This window comes from Beta vulgaris, chromosome 5 (genome assembly GCF_026745355.1).
Source record: "Beta vulgaris subsp. vulgaris cultivar EL10 chromosome 5, EL10.2, whole genome shotgun sequence".
NCBI classification, from domain to species: Eukaryota; Viridiplantae; Streptophyta; class Magnoliopsida; order Caryophyllales; family Amaranthaceae; genus Beta; species Beta vulgaris.
Genome location: NC_079206.1, coordinates 25,846,673 through 25,863,046, shown reverse-complemented (window position 1 = coordinate 25,863,046; position 16,374 = coordinate 25,846,673).

The window sequence follows — 16,374 nt, the reverse complement described above, 5'->3', positions numbered from 1 at the left end:
GGGTATTTGTACTGAGTCTCTCTCAGCCAAGAGAACAGCACTTATCGCGAATGGAGACACGGCCAGGTAAACGTACAGTTTTTCTCCCTCGGCCAGACTGATCAGCCTAGGCAGTTGCCGAAGATGATCTTTAACTTGTTGAAGCGCAGCCTCAGCTTCTTCCGTCCATTCAAACATCTTTTTAATGGTTGCAAAGAAGTGGTGACATTTGTCCCCTGATTTCGAAAGAAACCGTCCAAGGGCAGCCAGACATCCCGTCAGACGCTGAACTTCTTTAACCTTAGACGGCAAGGTCATATTCATGATTGCTTGAATTTTGTCGGGGTTGGCCTCAATCCCTCGCTGATCGACCAAAAACCCCAGAAATTTCCCAGCTACTACGCCGAATACGCATTTTTGCGGATTGAGCTTTAACTTGTACTTCCTCAAAGTGAGGAAAGTTTCTCTTAAATCATCCAAATGATCCTTTTCTTCTCGACTCTTGACGATCATATCGTCGATATAAGCTTCCATATTTCTCCCAAGTTGTGGCTGAAACACAGTGTTGATAAGCCTTTGAAAGGTGGCCGGCGCATTTCTCAGGCCGAAGGGCATCCGGAGCCAGCCATACAGCCTTTTCTCTGTGACGAAGGAGGTTTTATCTTGGTCGTCTGGCCACATGGGAATCTGGTGAAAGCCTGAGTAAGCATCCATGAAACTCAGTAGTGCATGGCCGGCTGTAGAATCAACTAGCCGATCAATCTTGGGCAACGGAAAGCTGTCCTTAGGACAAGCCTTGTTTAAATCCGTGTAATCGACGCACATCCTCCATGTGCCATTCGGCTTCGGAACCATCACCACATTTGCTACCCAATCTGGATAATAAGGTTCACGGATAAAATTAGATTTGAGCAACTTTTGAACCTCTTGGTCAACGGCTTGATTCCTGGCCGGCCCAAGATGCCTCTTCTTCTGCCAGATGGGCTTCTGCCCCGGCTCAATATTTAGCCTATGCACCGCCACCTCAGGATCTATCCCAGGCATTTCCTCCACGGTATAGGCGAATACATCTTCAAATTCTCTTAGCAGCTTGATCAAAGCGTCCTTGATCTCAGAATTCAGGATGGACCCAATCTTCAATGTTCTTTCTGGACGATCTGGTCTTAAACAGATTTCTACCGGACTTTCTACCGGCTCCGGACGTTCTAGTCCCAGGCTTATTATCGCCATAACCTCCTCAGATGAATTCTTTTCTTCTTTAATAGCCAAACACTTTCTTTTCTTGTTGGGCAAGAGCATTGACGGCTTGCTCTCAAGAAGAGGTAGCATTTGAACCTTCTCCACTTCTTGCTTTAATTCAACAATCTGACCCTTTACCTTCTCAGCCGAGTCATCTTCCCGGATGTTTGGATGCTCTGCCTTTTCTTTCCATGATGATGGTTTGAGAGTGGTAAGGTAGCTTTCTCTAGCAGCTTGCTGATCTCCATAGAGAGATCCAATCTTCCCCCCATCACACTCAAACTTCATTAGCATTAAGTGGGTCACAATAACAGCCTTGATGTGATTTCAGGTAGGTCGTCCGAGAATGACATTATAAGCGGTCAAGTCTCGTACTACAAAAAATTTCACAAAAAGCGTCCGGGCAGCATCTTTCTCCCCAACCCTGACGAGTAGAGTGACGATCCCCATGGGATGGATGATCCCTCCGCCGAAACCGATTATAGGGTGATTTACAGGCACCATGTCATGTTTATCAAACTTCAATCGAGACAAACAATCAGCACTGATTATATCAGTAGAGCTTCCGGTATCAATCAGAATTCGCCTAACCCTAAGGTTGGCAATCTTCATTTCCACAACTAGGAGGGTCATCATGCAGCGTCCTTATCTTACCTCGGTCAAGCTCGCTGACTACTATTTTGGGGAAAGGTTTAGACTCGGCCTGGTTAGTGAGCATAACCTGACTGAGTTCCCTTAAATAGGTTTTGTGGCCGCGATTGGGTGGACCTCCGGCCGCAAATCCTCCTGAAATGACCATTACAACATCATCATCCGTGTTATCACCATCCATCTTTCTTACTTGACGGTTATCTCTTTTCTAGAATTTCCTTCCTGACGAAGGTAGATAATTGTTCATCTTACCCTTTCGGGCCAAATCTTCTAATGCTCTCTTCAAGTGCTTGCATTCATTGGTTTCATGTCCACAATACTTGTGGAAATGACAATACTTTCTTTTGTCTCTGTTACGGTAGGGCGTCTTCATTTCAGCCGGCGCCTTTAGCTCCTGCTAATCTTTAATTTCCATAAGAATGGAATACTGATCTTTGTTGAACTCTATAGGTTCAACTGAGGCTGCCGGCTCGGACCGCCTACTCCTCTTGGACGAGGTGGTCAAAGAAGTCATTGCCCAAGTTTCAGCTTTTTTGGGCGGATTCTTTTTTGGCTGAATAGCCTCTTCCACCTTCTTTACCTCCGGTTGTTTTGCCTCAGCACAAACCTCTGTGGCATGAATGAATGCTTCAGCTTCCTTCAAAGCTTCTGCCAATGTGGTGATTTTCTTCTTGACCAAATCAAACTTAAAGCTTCCTGGTCTTAAACCTCTGATGAAGGCGTCAAACGCCACTCCCGCATTCAGATCCTGGATCAATGCTTCTAGGTTGAATCTCTTCACATAACCTCTCAAGGCCTCTTTAGGACCCTGAACCACCTTACCCAAGTGCATGCTTGTTTTTTGTTCTTGACGATTAGCCACAAAGTGACTAGTGAACAGGATACTGAGCTCAGTGAAATTGTTCACTGAGTTAGGCGGCAAATTGTTAAACTACTCCCTTCAACGTAGCTGGGAAATTCTTACACCAAGTAGCATCGTCCACCCCTTGGACATACATCTGATGCTTATAGGCTGATAGATGATCGTCTGGATCTGTTGTTCCATCGAAAGGCTCAATGGTCGGGAGCTTAACCTTTGGGAAAGGAAAGGACTCCATAATTCTGACCGAGAAAGGAGTTGGCCAATTGATCTGGAGTTCCCCAACCTGACCCTCAATGGGTATGTGCTCCCGGCAGTACTTCTTTAGTACCGGATTAGAAGAGGTGTTAGCTAAGGCTTGACGCCTGTACACCATGGGCTGCAAAACTGTTTTCTCTTGCCTTGGCTGGAAAGCCGAAGGTCCATGGCTTCGTCCTACTGTACTGGACGGGAGCCTCAATGACGGATCCTTCATATAAGGAGTGGAACCAGAGGCTGAACGCTGCTGGACTGCCGCCCTCTTAGCTTCCAGATATATTCCCTAGCATCAGTTTCCATTTTGTGGCCGGTAGGGGAATATTGTCTCCTGGACGGACTACCAGCCTCCAGTCCATCTTCCTCCTGGAGTCACTAACACTGGCTGCTTTCCCTTGGAAAGCGGCCTGGTCAACTCTGGCCGAGGTGGCTGGCTAGTCCCTGGACGACCCTCTTGGGACCTCCCTTTGAGTGGCTCTGCTGCCTCTCCTCCTGGACTTATCTGAAAGAACAATATATTGTTCTTAATCTGCTCTTCCATGACAACGGTCATTCTAGCCTGGAAATCATTTAAGACATTCTCCAAGTGACCAGCTGTCACCGGACGATCAAGGTTTTCCTGGATGACTGGAGTCACAGTCCTACCCTCCAGATGGACGGCAGCATGGCTTCTGTCCCGTCCACGGGGTGGCCTCTCGTCGTCCACAGTGTCTTCTACTTGAACTCTAAAACTTCTGTTCCTTGCGACATTGGATGAATGACAATCCGTCATTGTTGCGTCTTCCCACAGACGGCGCCAAATGTTACGTAGTGTAAAACTAGTAAACTAATACAACAATTCCCAACTTCAGGTTCTTAATTTGGAGACTTGTGCAACACTGATGCTTAAGTCAGATATCAGGGAGATGAAGGAACTTTTAGAGAGAGAAAGTAGAGAGAGAAAGAGAGAGAATTTATGGCAGAATAACAGTACTATGCTCTGAAAAAACGTACCTTTCCCCTGATTTAAAGGACTATTTATACTGTTTGAAATAACTGTTGTACCTTGATGTCACCCTAATTTGGGAGCATTTGATTGGCTGAGCAATAATATCAAGACACGTGGCAAGTGCTGATTAGTCAATACATTTTACCCTTTAGCTGAATCAGGCTTTACTTTATTGGGCCTAAGTACAATTTCAGGGCCACAAGGGAGCTTTTCAGTACACCTTTTCTTCAGAAAAGTGTACTTTAGCCCAAAGAACCTGCAGGCCTTTGTACTTTTCTTTGCATAAGCGAATGCCACATGTAGGGCTGAAATAGTGCCATGTGTCATAAGGGTAGCCGTTGATTTTCAGGCTACAACAATAGTATTGCAATATTTGGTTAGGCGTCGAGAGGTATAAACTTGATATTAAGGCTAGGTTCAATAGGTAGTTTTGGTATTGATGAATTGCGAGATCTTGTTAATATCATTCTATGGTTGATTTTGATTCGATAGAAAAAACCAACCTGTTTAACTGCAGTATTAATTATTGATTGTTGTGCTTCATCCTGAAATTATTGTTCATTGGTGAACCCATACCCTAGGCTTTTTATTATTGATATTCTTGATTTAGTTATTGTCTAGTTTAGCGTAATAACTAACAACATTCGTTCCCCATAATCTAGATTTGATCAACAATTAGGAAAAGAACAGTGTTTTTCCCTGTGGATTCAACCCTACTTCCCTGACTACTATTTGTTAGAGGACTTTAAATTACTTTTGATTTGGCGATACGACTTTAGCCTTTCAATTGGCAAAGTATTTTCTCCTTCACTTTCCTCTAACTCTTCAACTGCAATGTACTGTGTTGCTTGTATTATTGGATTTCGCTGTGCTGTTATTCTAACTGGCTTAGATTCCATGAATCCTATGACAACTTTTTTCACAAAAACACGCTCTCCTTGCTGTTGAAGGTTTTGCTGAATCTCATTGAGGCCATAAGGTTTAGCTTCTATGACCTTCCCCATAGGCTCCGGATGAGAAAAACTGTATCCAGAGTTCTCCATATGCTTATAAGCAACTGGGTCAAAGCCTTCTTTTCTCGAACTTGGCATTTTTCTGATGATTTCTCGAACCCTGGAAGTGGCACGCTGGTTATTTTTGAGTTATTTATCTTTTGCACTGGTAAAGTCATTCTTTCAGAACTAGCTTGTATTCTTTCACCTTCCTTTGGTATAGGTTTCATTTTTGCTTCATCAACCCCACATTGTGCAAAAGGAGATTGGCCTTTCTTATGCATGAACATCGGAATATAGCGCAGCACTGGCATTGTCGAGCTACACTTGGCTTCGTCTTCTTTCAAAAAGACCTTCTCATCCTTGTTTTCATTGATCACTATGATCTCTTCTACTGCAAGTTTCTTTGAACGAACATCCTCCTTGATTGGCTCTTGTTTGACAACGACACTCTTTCTCGTAGATGTAATATCTATTGGCATGAACTCTTGAGGTTCCTGCTACTCAATATAGAACTTCGCATCGGCAAAATGTGACTCAGCTTCAGAGAATGGGTTCAAATCTGCACTTACCTTTCTTTTGCCATTTCTATAGTATTTGAGGCATTGATGCAAGGTTGATACCACAACGCCATTTTCATACATTCAGGGCCGCCCTAGCAACAAGTTATATGATGTCTTTGAGTCAATAATATGGAAGATTGTGGTTGCCATCATCTCCCCTATAGACAAATCAACTCTGATCATTTCCATGGCTCGTTGACCTCCTAAATTGAATCCTTGTATCATCAAGCGGCTTTCGGACAAATCCTCCATGGTGATCTTCAACTTCTCCATAGTAGCCTTAGGCATGATATTGACCGCGGACCCTATATCAATAAGAATGCGGTTGATCCTTTGTTTTCGATTGCCTAGGCTACGCTAATGCTGCACATGGATCCGGATGGTTATCATAAATTCCTTGCTCAATATTTTCCTTAGATGTATAATGAGTAGGATTTTCTACGGCGTGTGCAAGAGCAAATCGCATTTCTTCTGGGAGGGAAAGAGCTTGTCGTCATCCCATGCGGAATGGGATTGTTTCCAGCAATGCAAGTATCGTGGCATCTCTCACAGGATCCTTCTCATGATTGAGACATTCTTTGGGAAGATGACTTTGTTCACTTTGCTCCTTTTCTTTTTCCACCACGTCACAGGTCACCATATTGACTGAAACTTCGCCGAAGTATTCTTGAGGAAATAATTCTTCTAAGGTGATGGGCATCCGTGCTTCCTGTTCAAGGAGATCAATAGGTAAGACACCATATTTACTAATTGGTTTTGTCTCCTTCTTCGCCTTCGAGCGTCTGGGTTGTCTCCTTTTTTTGTTGTCTTTTTCTTTGTCGAAGAGGTTGTGACTCGGGCGTCACCTTCTTTTTCTGCTTTCTTCTTGTGACTAAAGTTCAGCATTCCTCTTCTTCTTCTTCTTCTTCTTCTTCATGAGGTATGGGAACCAAATCTGAATACTCATGATGTGATGTGCATGACAAATCCACCACTTCCACCATGACTGGCTCCAAGCTTCCGAACTGAATGATCTCATTTGCTTCTTTTGGTCGTTGGATGGGAAAGATTCCAAAGTGACTTAAGCATGATTTGACTCTGCCATATCATCGAGATCTAGGACAATCTTCCTGTTATTGGCAAGTTGCATGATCTTCTCCTTCAGCGTAATGCACTTCTCGATACGATGGCTTACTAAACGGTGATAACGACAATAGTTCTGATCAGATGTTCTCCACGCCTCTTCTGGTCTCTTGGACTCGGCAATTCCCTCTTCTCGAGCAAATCCTCCAACATTCCTGCTAAGTCAGAATATGTGAAGAGATACTTCTTAGCCTGCTGTTCTTTTAATGTGAGTCTATCTTTCTTACCATTCTTGGTGAATGATCCTTTCTTTTGTTCATTCTTTGGTTTTGTAGAAATGTTCACATGAGCAGACGCAGTGGTGACTGCAAAAGACTCCTTTGCAGAACTCTTGAATGGCTTATTAGTCTTCTTGAAGTCCTTCTTGTCCTTCTTGTACTATGAAGAACTTCCATCATGGTTGGAAACGGTAAGCTCCATATCATGGGCTCGTGTTGCCAATTCCTGAAAAGTTTTTAGTTTTATACCCTGAAGAACGTACAAGAGATCCCATTTCATACTTTGAATGCACATCTCCACAGCAGAAGTTTCTGACAAGCGATCCTTGCACTCGATACTCAGAGCGCACCAACAGTTGATGTAATCAACAACAGGCTCGTCCTTCCATTATTGTTTTGTCTTGGTTAATCCCATCATGCTTATGATACGACGTGTACTATAAAACAAGTTCATGAATTCTTCCTCCATCTAGTCCCAACTACTGATGGATTCTAGTGAAAGATCTGTGTACCAATCGAAGGCAATTCCCTTAAGGGAACGAACAAATTGCTTAACCAACAAATCTCTCATGGTCCCAGCATTGTTGCAAGTCTCCACAAAATGTGCTATATGCTGCTTAAGATTGCCCTCGCCATCAAATTGTTGAAATTTTAGAGGTTGATAGCTACTTGGCATTTTCATCTCACTAGTAGAAAAAGGACGATTTGCTCCCCTCAAGTGCGTCGCACTACAAGGGAAACGACGTAAAAACCCAATTTGCGTCGCATGCGTGCCAGAGTACGACATAAAACAGCAACGCACAAGCACCATGTACGAGCTATATGCGTCGCACCCTCATTATGTGCGACGCATATGGACCATATGCGTCACACATCATGAGGGTGCGACGCACATCACTGCATCCTAGTGAAAAAAAAATGAGGCCCTGTCTGCGTCGCACGTATTGAGGGTGCGTTGAAAAAGGATAATTTGCGTCGGACCCTTATGCCCATCCGACGCAAATCACTTCGGCCCAAATATTATTTTCTTCCACTAACGGCATTATTTTCGTTCCCTAACAAAACTCAAAACACTGCACTCTTTATTTCTCTCTCCTGCGACAATCACCCTCGCTCACACTCACTGGCGAGAGACAGCGAGCGCCGGTGACCTTCGCTTCTTCGGCAACTGTCGCTTCTCTGGCGAATTCTCAACCCCTCTCACTCAATTTTCGTTGTTTCTCATTGCACTCTCACTCGCTCACTCTCTCTCTCATTCTCGGTCCTCATTCTCATTCTCGGTTGCCGCTCACTTCGCCAGCGAAACCTTGCGGCCATCTCACCAGTGGTGCCGACTCGTCGCACTATCACTCACTGCACACTTGCCGCACTCTTATACTACCACTTGCCGCACTCTCATACTACCACTTGTTATGGCTGATTTTTGCAGGTTGACATTAACATAGTGACGCAGGGACTTTGACACTAAGACGCTACGAGAAGAACACGAAGACCAAGACGTCAGAAACCTGTAACTGATCGTCTAAAAAGGGAAGGAGGTCAGCGCAGCGTTTAATCAGCCAAGATAGCCGTTGATGAAAATAAATTACATAAAAAAGGAAAGAAGATTCTCTCATTGGGGTATGGTTAGGAAGATCTCCTATAATCAAGGGACCGTTAGCATTGTAATAATTTAGGAATTTAATAGTGCATTCATTTGGAAAAGGCCAAAGGAGAAAAATACGGCAAAGGACGTACAAAAGAAAAACGAGTATCATTAGACTAGACTACTGGACATTTTTTGTACTAAGAGCAAAAGAAAGCATAAGCTGTAATGATTGTCACTAATCTGTAGCGACAGTCAGCAATAGTAGATTGGTGGACGATCCATATCCAGCCGCGATTTTTACCCGCCTTCATTGGGGTTTTCCGCGTCGCCATCTTTGTGTGTTCATCCCTTTGATCCCCATTGCATTCATTCCTTGCATTGTCATCTTCATAATCTGGTTAAATCGTCCCAAACTTTAATTCTGTCGTAAGAGACAAATTTTAGCATAAACAATTTGGCGCCCACCGTGGGGCATAACCAGACCAGCTACTGTTCAAAATACATCAAATGGGAGAAACACCAAATCTCGACGAAATGCAGAGGCAATATGATCAAATGACAGCAGAGATGCTGGAAATGAAGCAAGCTAATGAGCGGTTAGCTACTGAGTTCTCATCATCGCAAGAAAGGATCCAAAAACTACAAGAAGAGTTAGCATCGTCCAAAGCTTCAAAGGTCGGCGTCATGCTAATATGAACGACATCCCCTATATGAGGGACTTCTCTGATTCAGACGGTGACGAGCCCAAAAATAACGAAGAGCTCGAGGATGAAGAGCCCGTGAATAATGAAGAGAATGACCCTGGCAAAGGAGAAGCAAATCCTATGGCGAAGCGTATGATCATGATCGAAAGGCAGAATAGGCGCTTAATGAAGCTCATGTCCCAGCTACCCGGAGCTCCAACGCCAAGCATCGTGGAGCATCCTGCTGGCTATGCAGAGTCACCGTTCGTAGAAAGAATTGTGAGGGTCGTGCTCCCCAAAAAGCTCAATTTACCCGTCCTCGCTGCCAATTACGACGGTTCGACTGATCTAGGCGAGCATGTCGCTCAATAAAAGCAGCGTATGTGGCAAGCGTCAATTCCTTGGCATCTGGTGGAAGCCTGTATGTACAAATATTTCGGAGCCACGCTCACTGGTCCTGCCCTTAAATGGCTTGGATCCCTCAAGCCAGGAAGCATCGGCAATTTTTCCACTCTAGTCAACAAGTTCTATGAGATGTTTGAAGGCAGTCGCAACCTAGAAAAGCAGACGAGCGACCTATATGGCGTCGTCCAAGGACCTAAAGAATCTATTCGCGATTATTATAATCACTTTAATAAAGAAATGATTAGCATTAAAGGCCTAATTCTGCGATCAAAACTCTACAATCGTCTGACGAAGTATCCATGTCAAACGTTCAAGGAAGTCAAATCACGAGCATTAGCACAGGTGAGGCTGAAAGAAGATGATGCCATCCTCAATACCATATCAACGCGTCGTGCACCATAAAATCCCAACGACCTGAAGGCTTTCGTCCCCAAGAAGAATAATTGGCGAAACCACCCATATAGTCGCTCAAATCAGGTAAACAATGTTGCTGACGTTATCGATAATGCAGGTAATGACGCAAGGACGGAGTCACCAACCTTCCCAGATCTCGATTCTTATGGATTCTCCGTCGATGTCGGAGGCGTCGTAAATGCCTGAACCAAGATCGGAGCACCCGTCCGTTGGCCAAGGAAGAGCGACCGACCAAAGGCGCAAAAAGATCAGACAAAGTGGTGTCGGTTCCATCATGATCATGGCCATAAGACGGAGGAATGCATTGCGTTACGACACGAGGTCGCGTTTATGCTCAATAAGGGGGCATCTCAAAGATCTCCTAAGCGACAAAGGCAAAGCGTCCTTCGAGAGGAATCATGTGCAGTCCGTCCCGCCTGCGTCACCAACGCACGTAAAGGTAATTAATGTTATTTATGTTGGATCTGATGTATGTGGACTAACGTACTCCGCAGCCAAAAGGCTATCAAGAGAGGGCACCCCCTCGTCCGCCGTTTTTAAATCTTGCAGGTCAGCAGAACAACACAAGCTGGAAGCGATGGTAATTACCTTTGACGATGACGACGTCTACGACGTGGAGCACCATGATGGACTAGTCATATCCTTGACTGTCAGTAATTGCCTGTTGAAGCGAGTGTTGGTCGATGGAGGCAGCTTAGCTAATATCATATTCAAAAGCGCCCTCGAAGGTATGGGGTTGTGTGATAAAGATATTACTAAAAAATCTACTATTTTAGTTGGTTTCAGCGGAGAGGCCCAACACACTGTCGGAGAGGTCACGTTGCCAACATTAGCCAAACGCGTCAACCTGCCGACCAGATTCAACGTCGTGGCTTGCCCGTCTGCATATAACGTCATTCTCGCCACCCCGTGGATACACAAGATGAAGGTCGTCCCGTCAACTTATCATTAAACGCTGAAATTCCCAACCAAGTGGGGCGTCCAAGAAATAAAAGGCGAGCAGAAATCCGCGAGAGAATGTTATAGCTCGTCGCTCAAGCCTCCAAAGGCAGCCATTTAGCAACTAAAGGATGGATCAGCGCCCGACGCGCCTAGTGAGCAGGATGAAGTGATGCTCGATCCATCCATCCCCGATCATGTCGTTCGAATAGGAGTGACGCTGTCGCAGGACATACAAGGTCAGTTGATTGATTTTTTAAAGGCTAATCAAGATTGTTATGCTTGCTCCCATGAGGATATGACAGGAATCAGTCCCGACGTCATAACACACAAACTCAACGTCGATCCCGATTACAAGCCAGAAAAGCAAAATAGACGCAAATTCGCGCCCAAGAGGAACCAAATCATCAATGACGAAGTCCAAAAGCTGATCGACACTGGAAAAATCCGTGAAGTAAAATACCTGGACTGGCTAGCCAATGTCGTGGTCGTGAGCAAGAAGAACGGGAAGTGGAGAGTCTGCATAGACTTCACAGACTTGAACAAAGCGTGTCCCAAAGATCCGTTCCCTCTACCTCATATTGATGCGATGGTTGACGCGACGGCAGGCCACGAGCTCCTAACGTTCATGGACGCATATTCTGGGTACAATCAAATATTGATGCATCCGGACGATCAGGAAAAGACGGCGTTCGTCACTAACAAAGGTCTATATTGTTATAAGGTTATGCCTTTTGGTTTGAAAAATGAAGGTGCCACCTACCAACGATTGGTCAACCAAATGTTCAAAGACCAATTGGGTGACACCATGGAGGTATATATAGACGATATGCTCGTCAAATCCAAACAAGCAAGCGATCACGTCCAACACTTATCGGAAGCTTTCGACGTCCTACGAAGGTATGGCATGAAATTAAATCCCACTAAGTGTACATTTGGAGTGTCTACAGGAAAGTTCCTAGGGTATGTCGTTATGCAAGGAGGGATCGAAGCTAGCCCGGATCAAATAAAAGCCCTTATCAACATCCATTCTCCAAGGAACGTCAAAGAGGTGCAGAAATTGACCGGTCGTGTAGCCGCGCTAAATCGTTTCATATGCCGGTCATCTGAAAGATGCCACCTATTCTATGACATCCTGAGGAAGAATAAAAGCTTCGATCGGTCGCAGCAACATGAAGATGCACTGCAAGAACTCAAAAAATACCTAGCGTCACCACCACTGCTGTCAAAACCTAACGACGGAGAGACTCTGTAGCCTTATCTTGCTATGAGCGGCGTGTCCGTCAGTGTTGTCCAGACGCGAGAAGCAGAAAGTCAGCAACTCCCAATCTATTACGTCAGTAAGTCTCTGCTAGACGCAGAGACCAGGTATTCTTCATTAGAAAAGCTCATTTTGGCTATAGTAGTTGCTGTTAAAAAACTTAGGCACTATTTTGAGACACATACTGTTATGATCATGACTAACTATCCTGTTAAGTCTGTCTTGCGATGTCCCGAATTGACAGGACGCATGAGTAAGTGGGCAATAGCGCTCAGTGCGTACGACATTCAGTTTCATCCCAGAACAACCATTAAGTCGCAAGCCTTGGCATATTTTGTGGCGGACTTTAGCCCAGAGCTAGAAAAGCTCGCAAATTATGAAGTTGCGCAGGTTAACCATGTAGACCACGAACCTTGGGTATTATTTGTTGATGGATCTTCTAATTTTCGTGGTGTAGGTCTAGGTGTTGTGCTAAAGTCGCCACAAGGGGACAAGGTAGTACGAGCCATTTGCTGTGAGTTCAGAGCAACGAACAATGAAGCCGAGTACGAAGCACTTATAGCAGGAATGACGTTAGCAGAAGACATGGGAGCGAAGGCGTTAAAAGTCTTCAGCGACTCATTGTTGATAGTTAGCCAAGTCAAGGGAGAATTCACGGCAAAAGATTCTAAAATGGCTATGTACTTAGAAATAGCTCAGCGTAAGAGTAAAATATTTAACCCGTTTGACATTTTGCAGATACCAAGAGCACAGAACACGCAGGCAGATGCGTTGGCCAACCTCGGATCCTCCTTAAGGGGCATTTCATTTACTTCCGTCCCTATAGTCCATCTGGCAAACCCTACAGTCGCTAGGGGTGATGGAGAAATCGTCGCGACAATGACTGAACGACTTCAAGGCGACCACGATGTCGTTAGTGATGCAAGCAACGTCGCAGTAACGAGCAACCCCGATGTGAAGGAGGTAAGTGTTAGTTGGACAAAACCGTTTTATGACTATCTAACTAACGATGTACTCCCAGCAGACAAAGTAGAGGCGCGCAGAATTCGATTCAAAGCGTCACGATACGTGCTCATTCAAGGAGTACTGTTCAAAAAATCTGCCGCAAGGCCCTATTTGCACTGTTTGGAAAAAGATCAGCGGCGGCAAGTCTTAGAAGACCTGCATGAAGGAACATTTGGAAATCATTCAGGATGGCGTAGCTTGTCCAATAGAGCTTTGCGTATGGGGTACTATTGGCCCACAATGAAGAAAGACGCGATAAGGTATGTCACCAAGTGCGATAGCTGTCAACGACACGCACATATGACGCATAAACCTTGTGAGACTTTGCATCCTACTTTAACACCTTGGCCTTTCATGAAATGGGGTATGGATATAGTTGGCAAGTTACCTCCAAAACCGAGTCAAAAGGTCTTTATGTTGGCACTAACTGATTACTTTTCTAAGTGGATAGAAGCAGGTTCTTTTCAAGTGGTACGTGACAAGGAAGTGATTTCTTTTATACATACTAACATAATTTGCAGGTTTGGTGTTCCATCCGAAATAATATGCGACAATGGGTCGCAGTTTATTAGCAATAAAACAAGACATTTCTGTGACGAATGGAACTAACGTTGTTAACGTCAACGCCAAGATATCCGCAAGCCAACAGACGGGCTGAGTCCAGTAACAAGACGATCATTGACACCTTGAAGAAACGACTTACAACCAAGAAGGGTAAATGGGCAGAGGCGTTGCCTTCCATCTTATGGGCTAATTGCACGACACCGCGCACTGCGACAGGACAAACACCGTTCTCATTAGTATATGGGTGTGAAGCTGTCCTGCCTTCAGAAGTGAACGTCCCGACTGCGAGATATGGTCTAACGACGGAGCAGCGGAATTTCAACGAGCTTGTCAACGACTTGGATACCATTGAGGAGTTGTGCGAGGCAGCATTGGTGCGTATAGCGGCTCAGCAGCAAATTGTCACAAGGAGTTTCAACAAAAACGTTCAAGCCAAATCCTTTGTTGAAGATGCTTGGGTCCTAAGGAAAGTATTTCAAAACACACAAGAAGCTAACGCTGGGAAGCTAGGGCCTAAATGGAAGGACCGTACCAAATTAGTAAGGTAATAGGCAATGGAGCCTACCAATTGGTCCGACGTGACAGAAGCTTCGTGCCACGCAGTTGGAACGCCACACATCTCAAACGATACTTTTTCTAAGTAAAGTAATTCGTTTTGTTTTCTCCATATTATGAAAAAAAGAGTAAACAATACTGTCATCATGTCTGCATCGCTAACTGTTAGCGACCTTAATGTTCTCTCACTGTGTGATGTTGTCTTTCGGGAAAGTCATTCCCATCTGTTCCAATAACGTTGCGATGGTGTTTATGACGCGATGAGTAGACTTACATCTTATTACACAGTAAAACAAGAGATGACGGTTGTCACTATTCAAAGTCTTTCAATTTTTTCCTACCCCAGCAAAACAATACGACAGAGGCATTGCCACTCAAACCACAATTGTTTGCGACGCTTCATTTATTTTTCTGACAGACGTATGTAAGTATTTATATGTTTCTCATATGTATTCTAAGTTGCTAAGTCCAAATGTCTCGTCTGAGCGACCAATGAAGGCTTACTAAGCGCCTGATTATGCCCTAGAAACGTCTATATAACGACAGAAACACACGCATGTTGCACAAGCAAAAAACATAAGATAAAAAAAACACAGTTGTCAGAGTTAACAGTAATCAAAGTTATGGCCACCCCCATGGGCGACCCAAAAGCATAATTGTTAAAGTTATGGTCACCCCCATAGGTGACCCAAAAGTACAGAAAAAAGAGTCACTCCCTTGACTGACCCAAAGCAATGTTTGATAAAGTTTTAAGGAACCAACATAAAAAGGCATACGAGAAAGCAACTAAAAGTTTAAGCGTCCAAGCTCTCGTCAGTCTTCTTTTCTGGCGATGCGACAGGTGACGGTAGGACGGTCGGGGATTCTTTCTCGGTCTCAGGGTCGGGCGGCATGTCCGACGCAATAAAGCCAGCACAGGACGGAGCGCTCTAGTCCATCTTTGGTGGAGAGTCTGCCGTCGCGGCTAACTCGTCCTCATCCATTAAGTCCTTCATAGATCCCATAAACTGGAGGTTGAGGTCTATGTCTTTGTGTGGTGTCCATGATGCCGTCTTTTTCATTATAAACTGATGCATGAACTTTGCCCTGACCCTAGTAGTTACTTCAGTCTCGAGCAAGAGAAGGTCGTTCTTTTGGGCGTCAATGACCGCCTGGAAGTCTGTGATCTCTTGACGCGACGACTCTTCTAACTTAGTCGCCTTCTCCTTTATTAGCTCCAACTCCTCTCCATTTTTCTTCAGAGTCTCCTCCATCTTTTTCATAATCAGCTTTTAAGATTCCACTTCAGATTCCTTGGACTTCACGTCCAACTTGGCTTTGTCAACCCTTTGCTTCATGGACAAGTGATCCTTTAGCAACGATGAAATCTCCCTCTTCGCCATAAGGAGATGTTGGGATGACTGTATGAAGAAATGGAGAATGCGTGTCAGTTGGTAGTTATAGATAATTGTCGAAATGTCGCAAAGTCTTTAATTAAAATTGAGTAACTATACCTGGAATAAGAGCTCTAACCCATCTGACATCATGCGGGGGAGAGTGTGTTCCTTTATCCTTTCCGCAGCACTAGGAAAAAGAAATTTGTGAGCCTCTGGCCATATGGACCTGTCCAATGACATAAAGTCGTTGGGGACGGTCACAGTGTATGATGGCCCACCCTTGTCAGGAGGGGCCAGGAAATCAGTCCTGCGCGTCTTAGACGCAGCATCTTGTTCGTCGGTCAGATGGACGACGACTGTGGTATCTTTTTTCGTCGACGTCGTCGACAAAGAGACAGCGTCAATAGAGGATTCCCTCTTGCGCTTGCACAGCACTTCCGCTAGCGCCTGACTGTCCATACTCCCCCTAGGACGCGATTGTGATGAACCTGTCAGAAAACGTTTAGTCAGTAAGTAAATTTTTCTGACGACGTTATAACCAAAAACAGAGAGAAAAGGCAAACTTACCAGATGCCATGGATGAACAGCTGTCTTGGGTAGCGAATAGGATTCGTCTAAACTGTCTGTCTTCCTCTGATATTTCTAGAAATTTGTTGCAGAGACTCTGAGATTCGTCACGGTGCGTCAATAACTTTGGATTCAGACCTGCAGAAGAAAC